The 6,967-nt window shown below is 36.1% G+C and overlaps 1 long non-coding RNA gene across 1 annotated transcript; it reads right to left on the bottom strand.

Moving 5' to 3' along the window:
• Positions 1–203: 203 nt before the first annotated feature.
• Positions 204–3,079, bottom strand: LOC127105839 (uncharacterized). Its single transcript, XR_007795144.1, has 4 exons — positions 2,684–3,079; positions 2,306–2,560; positions 629–733; positions 204–515 (listed from the first exon to the last, which is right to left on the bottom strand). It is a non-coding gene; the product is annotated as an uncharacterized LOC127105839 (long non-coding RNA).
• Between the last annotated feature and the right edge of the window lie 3,888 nt (positions 3,080–6,967).

The raw sequence follows: 6,967 nt of genomic DNA, 5'->3' as shown, positions 1-6,967 counted from the left end.
CCCATCAATACAAGCCTACAATATCATCGTCTTGGAAGCCAAGAAAGAAGTGATCCCGAGATCCCGTTTGAGAAAACTCACGGATATCTCTCTTACCCTTACACAGGCTCAGTATCATGATTGGATAAAATTCTTGGAAACCGTTTCAAGTCCAACATTGTTATTATCATGAGTAATTAACATACACTAAATACATCTATACATGATCCAAAAGATTGGAAAAATCATACCATTCATCCATTAAGCTTCCTTTACAATCGATTTCATAAAAAATACAATTTATAAGCATATCAGGAATTACTTTGTCTACAACATGTGTTAGATTTTATACTTGGTGACAAAACAATATGCTTGTTCATTTAACCGTAAAACTCCGACAGGGATCCATGGCGTGGCCATAAGGACGTGGGCCTGTTTCCGTGGCATCTTCGTCAAGTACAAACCTATCGCTTCTTGCTGAAGTAGCTGGAGTTTAAATGGAATAACTTGTTCTAGCCGCGCCGAATCCTGAACCGCTGGGCATGAAAACCAAAACGAAGTCAGTTAATGCAAATGGTTTGTTTCCAAGAGATCTCACAAATGACACTTTTTCATATTTACACAAGCTGGTGGTATATTTGGAGCTTACCGTGAACCTGCATTTTTCAAGCTGCCAGAACCAGTTCCACTCTCCAAACCATCCCACCTTCTCTTCACTAACAAAACCGATGTCCTTCCGAGTCACTGAACCACCCTGCAATAAAAGAATTCAGAACCAATTGAATAAAAATATTCATTAACCTGCATTCTCATTCCCAATTGCATTTCACAATTCACATTTCAAGTAAACTCCATTGACATTCCAACTTAACAATTCATTTACTAACCGAAATTAACATATCAAGATGTGGTTCATCAACTAACATAATTCAGGTTTAATATAAATTTTCACAACCTCGTTTGGTGGGTCGGTAGCAGACCAACATCGACACCGTTGATTTCCAACTACTTGACCGCTTAATAAGTCATCTAACATTCTACCGTTAGCTTTGTTTCATCCAAACCTGCAGCTTGAATTCGGCATAGACGTTCATCCAATCTAATACTAACTACTAACGGATTAATAATTGAATTAACCAATACAAAAGGTGTTTTCGCTGACCAATAAAAGACTAACCAGCCTATAACAGGACTGCACAGTTATAACACTAATCTTTTTAACTAAGATGTAACATTGAGTTTAACTAAATGACTGATTTTCAAAAGGTTCACTAACTGACTTTAAGCATTCCTAACTGACTAAGCATAATGGTGCATCTAACTAACATTGCTTGTCAAACCTGAATTTCAAAATTCATTTCCTTCCAACTCCACTTTGCAACTGAACCATAACAAGAACAACTTCTCGAACCTCAACAAAACATAACTGAATCATTCTCTAACAAAAGAGAAGCAGAACCACCAAACAAATTGACATTCTAACTCAATTCATCTAATTGGCCTAACCGGTAACAAACCGATAACAGTTTGATCAACAATCCAACAAGTCAAGATAAATACCATTTGTATCCATCAGCAGAGCTAGGAATTTGAGAACAACGTTCTTCATAATTGTAATTGGCATACATTTCAAATTTCAAGATTGAGATTCATTGCACTTCAATAACAAATAAGGTTCCATTTTGATAAACAACAAAAAAGCATGTTTCACTTACAATTCCATTTGAATCCCAATTTTATTTCATTCTGACTAACAGTATGAAAAACGAATTTTACTTTGAATTTGCATTGCAAAACAGAAAATGACGTACTATGTAACCCCCGTTTCAGAATCGGGTATCAAAAATTTCCATTGTTTTCACAGTATAACAAAAAATCACAAAACCAGCAGTAACAAAACCGTTTCCTTCTATTAGATTCAATCTACAACCAACTAATAACAAATTTTCTTTCCTCTACATTCAGAATTTTTAATTGCAATGGCATTTCATTTTAGTTTCACTCTAACTATTTTCTTAATTCCCAACTAACAATCATAACTAACTCCGCATTTGAGTTTCGGCGTAAGTTTCGATTGCATTTCACTTTCATTTTAACAAACTCCTTAATTACTAACTAAAAATAAATTTCAACTGCATTCCAATTCAATATGACTTTAACTAACATCCTAATTACTAACTATAACGGAATTAACATTCCAACTGTCATCTAATAGAAATAACTAACAGCTCGTCAAACTAACTAACACTAACTAACAGAATACGTATCTAACTGAATTTAACTAACATAACATGTTCCTAACTGCAAAGGATTAACAGAGTTTTACCTGCTAACAACTTTTTCACCTGGATGAGTTAACAAAGTTAATTCTGTTAACTCTTGCCCTCTCCTATAAAAGGTTCGTCATTCTCCAATCCTGGGGGATTCTTCAATCTTCATCATCCATCATCCTTCAACTTTCGTCATTTTGTCAACCTCACTCTCCTTCAACCTTCAATCTTCTGTCAACTTCACTCGCCCCCAAACCTTCTTCAATCTTCAAATAACCCTCATATCAGAATGACCAGAACCAAATAAAATCCTGCAACCACCACAAATTAACAACAAGAACTCAATACGGAGAACAGAAGGAGAAGAAGGAAGAATCCTCACCGCAGGAAGAAGGGAAGGTGAATCGAATTAGAAAGAGAAAAAGGTTCAGTACCAGTATGCATCAAAATCCCGATTCGATGAGTTTTCGCTATGGTTGCAATTCTGCTCTTTTCACGTTCGCGTACATAGAAATGGTAATGGAATCCGGCTAATGCGATTTCGGAAAGGGAACGCGACCTCGAAGCCATATTTCTTCGTCGCTCTTCGAAGTTTGAAAGCGACGGAATTGTGATGTCGTATCGCTGTTCTAGACCTGGGCATCGAAGACTCGCTTTGAACGTGACTTCATCCTCTTGATTCCACCATGTCCTGCACCAAGACGAAGTGTTCGTGGTGATACCAGATTCACGCAAGGCCAAAATCAAGCGTTGCTTCATTCCAAATCGGTGCGTGGAAGAGGAGTGGCTTTTGGACATAGAGGTACGCGCCACGTGACCTACTTGATGATGAAGTCGAGCGAAACCTTGGACCCAAGTTTATAGCCATTTGCAGCTTGGGCCTAAAAGCCCAACAAACCTCTATTTGCACCTGCTAACAGGTTCTTTACCCATTTGATTTGTCTTCTTATTTGGTTAATTAAGCCCAATTAAATTACAATATTAGGATTTTAGGATTCAATTAGGATTTTTGGACCTTAGCTTGATTGGATTAATTAGGTTTTATATTTTGATTAGTTAATCTTTAGAATTAGTTTAGATTTTGGAATATTATAAATTAATTGTAATTAGATGTTAGGTTATAATTAGAGTTTTAGATTTAACTTTCTAGAAATTAATTAGAATTGTTAGAATATTAGAATTTAATTAGGGTAATTAGAATTAGATTAGAATTTTTAGGAATTTTAATTAGGTTTTAAATTTGATTAAGTTTAGTTAGCTCCTTTAGAGTTAGATTTAATCAAGTTGTTTAGGATTTAGGTTTTAGACTTTTACTTGATTTTGCTTGGTTAGAATTTTATTATAAATACTTTGCAAAATAAGCATTTTACCCTTAGGGATTTATTGTGTTGCTTTTAACCATATAACTTGACATGCTCCCTTAGAAATTTTAATCGAATTTTCAAGGCATGATCCCTTAGGCTTAGAATGTTAACCAAACCATGACTAACTATAACATGATCCCTTAGGATAGTTTAACTCAATTCTAACCATTAGATTAGGTTTAATCTTAATTTCCAATTAATTCAAACCCCTCGATTCAATTTGGTCAAAAGTAATTTTGATAAATTAAATCCTTTGAACTTGTATGATCCCACAGTCTAAATTGAGTGACCAAAAGATCCTTGGTCACTTAATAAGATTTTTTCTTCTAAGTTGTGGAGCTCAAGGCCTCAAGTCAGATTCTCAATCAAGGCATCCTTAGTCATACCAAGCAGTGGATAATATGACCATATCAAAGGTAGCATCTTGAAGAGTTGGTTAAATTAAGGCTAGAATTGTGTGGCATGAGCCTTAAGTATTAGAGAATCAATGAGACTAGAGAATTCCTACCTCCATTCTGAATATCTTTGAGTATGGGACGAATGACCCATCACTCATCGTATTCACCTATCATCACAAAGCAATGCAATAAGCAAGGACTACGACAACAACTTATCTATCATGACTCAAGTTGTACGATACGAGCCTTAAGCAATGGAGAAGGAATGGGAATGGAGAATTCCTACCCCCATTCCGAATATCTTTGGGTATGGGACGAATTACCCAGTTGCTCATTGTATTCACCTTCGTTCATAGACTTTAGTGCAACTCGAATTGAACGATTGATAAGGTCTTCAATTACAAGAAACAACGACGAACATTCTCTTCCATCAACTTGAAAATTAGGATGAGAATTACATGCCACGAGCCTTAAGTATTAAAGAAGGAATGAGAGTGGAGCTTTCCTACACTCATTCTGGATATCTTTGGGTGCGGGACATTTGGCCCGTTGCTTATCGTATCCACCTTTACTCACAGACTTTAGTGTGATTCTCGTCAATCAACTATTAAGTTCGTCGCTCATCATTATTACATAAACAAAAACAAATATTCTACCCTAGCAACTTGAAAGTAAGAATGATAGTTACATGCCACGAGCCTTAAGTGGTAAAGAAGGAATGAGACTGAAGCTTTCCTACACTCATTCTGGATACCTATGGGTGTAGGACATTTGGCTTGTTGCTTATCGTATCCACCTTTACTCATAGACTTTAGTGTGATTCTTGTCAAATAACTATCAAGTTTATTCTTTCATTCAATCTTTTTATCATCTCTTCTTGCCTCCTTAATCATCTTGCTTTCAGCTCTAGTGGGCTGAACTACGAAAGGTCTGACTTCCTTATTGCACTATAAGGATACGTAGGCAGGAGAACTCAGTTTCTTCACGAGTTACCCTATTTATCAATTAATCATTCTTCGTTCATCAATTAAGACCAACTTTTTGAGATCAACTATACTTCTCCTTAGACTCCTTGTACATCCTTTTAGGACGATTTAGCGACAATCCACCTCATCCATTGAGAGTTATTTGGAGTTCCATCCAAACATTTAATTCAGTATTTTTGAGTTTAAACACCACCTTGCTCTTCAATTCAGAGTCTATCTCTCTTCTTGGATCCAAAATACTATTCTTCTTTGATCTTGAACTGTTTGTTCCCTAGCCAGTGATATATTATTCCTTGTACACAACAATACTTTCTCTTGGGCCCCGCCTATACCCTTTTAGGACGATATAACAACAACCTGTCGTGCGAATCAAGAGTTGTTTGGCTGGCACCCAAACACTTATTTCAGTCTTTGCTTTGGGGTTTACCCTATAGTGACAACCATGCTAGCCCATGTACTGGTAAATGCCTATTTACTCTTTGATTCCAAGTTCCATCTGTAAGACCCCAATTTTGACCCTAAGATCCCTCATGATATCTCATCATATGCATTGTCTTTGGGATCAGACCTTGGCATCCTCCTTACCCCTTATTTACTGGGTTTGCATTGGGAGATATAACCAAGCACACTTGATGATATCATACTTTATTTTTCATTATTTACTAACCAAAAAACCAAAAAATATGTCTATGCATAACTTTGTTTCTTTTGTAGGTAGTGTATGTGTCCACGTGTGCCTCATCAAGCTCACAACTAGGGTTTGAGACCCTCAATGCAATGAGATCAATAAATAGATGGTTCACATTGTCTCTAGACATCATATATGGATCCCCATGATCTTCACTTATCATTATGATCAAGAAATCACCAAGAGTTTGAAGCTTGTTTGTCTTGGAAGCCCTAATTCATCCAGGTATCTTGTGTAACTTCCTTAGCAAGTGTCTTCAACAACTGGTCCAATATTTCAAGGGATAATTCATTATGCATCATCTTATGCTTATATGATCCTCCATGAGTCCCAAAGATCAAGAGAGCTTCAAGTTTGCAGGTTGGTTCAAGGTGGTTGACCATAGAAAGTCAACTGGTCAAAACTGGGATTCACTAGACCCTGTCGCTTACAATGTTTGTCATATGAAAATTATTCTAAGATCAAAGTTATCCTTATTACATTCCAAACAACTTTCATGTTGAAGTCAAGATCTAGTTTTTCTTGTAAAGTCATTTGTTTATGGTGAAAGATTATAGGTCATTTTGTGTGTGCCCTAGTTAGGAGGTCAACTTTCAAGGAACATAACTTGCTCAATTTTCATGATATTAAGTCCATCTAAGTTTCATGATCAATTTAAATATGTCCTCTCCAACTTTTATTCTTTGCGAAACTTCAAATTCAACTTGCAAGGGTATGTGCCAAGAGGATAGATTATAGGTCATTTTTTTCCATTACCAGTGAGCAAGCAATTTTCCTCAACTTCTAAAATGAATAACTCCTTCATGTCAAATCCAAATGAGGTCAAATTTGTAACTAAATTAAATAGATTTGAAATAGATACAACTTTCATGAAGGAACTTTTTCCATCTGAAGCTCATAACAAAAGTTATTCAAGGTGGAAGAAGTGAACATTTGATTTGGTACTTAGAAAAATTTCAATTATGTTTGATTTTCCAAACTTCCACCTCAAATTTCATCATGATCCAAGATCCAAATGGAAAAGTGTTCAACATGGAAGTTGTTCCCCTTGATCTCACCTTTCTAAAAAGTCCAAGATCACCTTATTTGGACCAAGATTGAAGGACTTGCGCATGGGTTCTTCACAAGGTTTCATTTGGTAAGATTTATGTTCAAAATTCATTTCTATTATGCATGGCCATGTGACATCATTTCAGGATGACAAGCACATAATATTGGACCATTTGACATCATGAATTGGGCCTTGTACACGCCCATGCATCCATGCAAGCAAGAGTTGCTA

The sequence above is a fragment of the Lathyrus oleraceus genome, chromosome 7, assembly GCF_024323335.1.
Source record: "Lathyrus oleraceus cultivar Zhongwan6 chromosome 7, CAAS_Psat_ZW6_1.0, whole genome shotgun sequence".
Taxonomy (NCBI): Eukaryota; Viridiplantae; Streptophyta; class Magnoliopsida; order Fabales; family Fabaceae; genus Lathyrus; species Lathyrus oleraceus.
The sequence above is the reverse complement of the archived record's forward strand: the minus strand, read 5'-3'. Positions and strand labels throughout refer to the sequence as shown.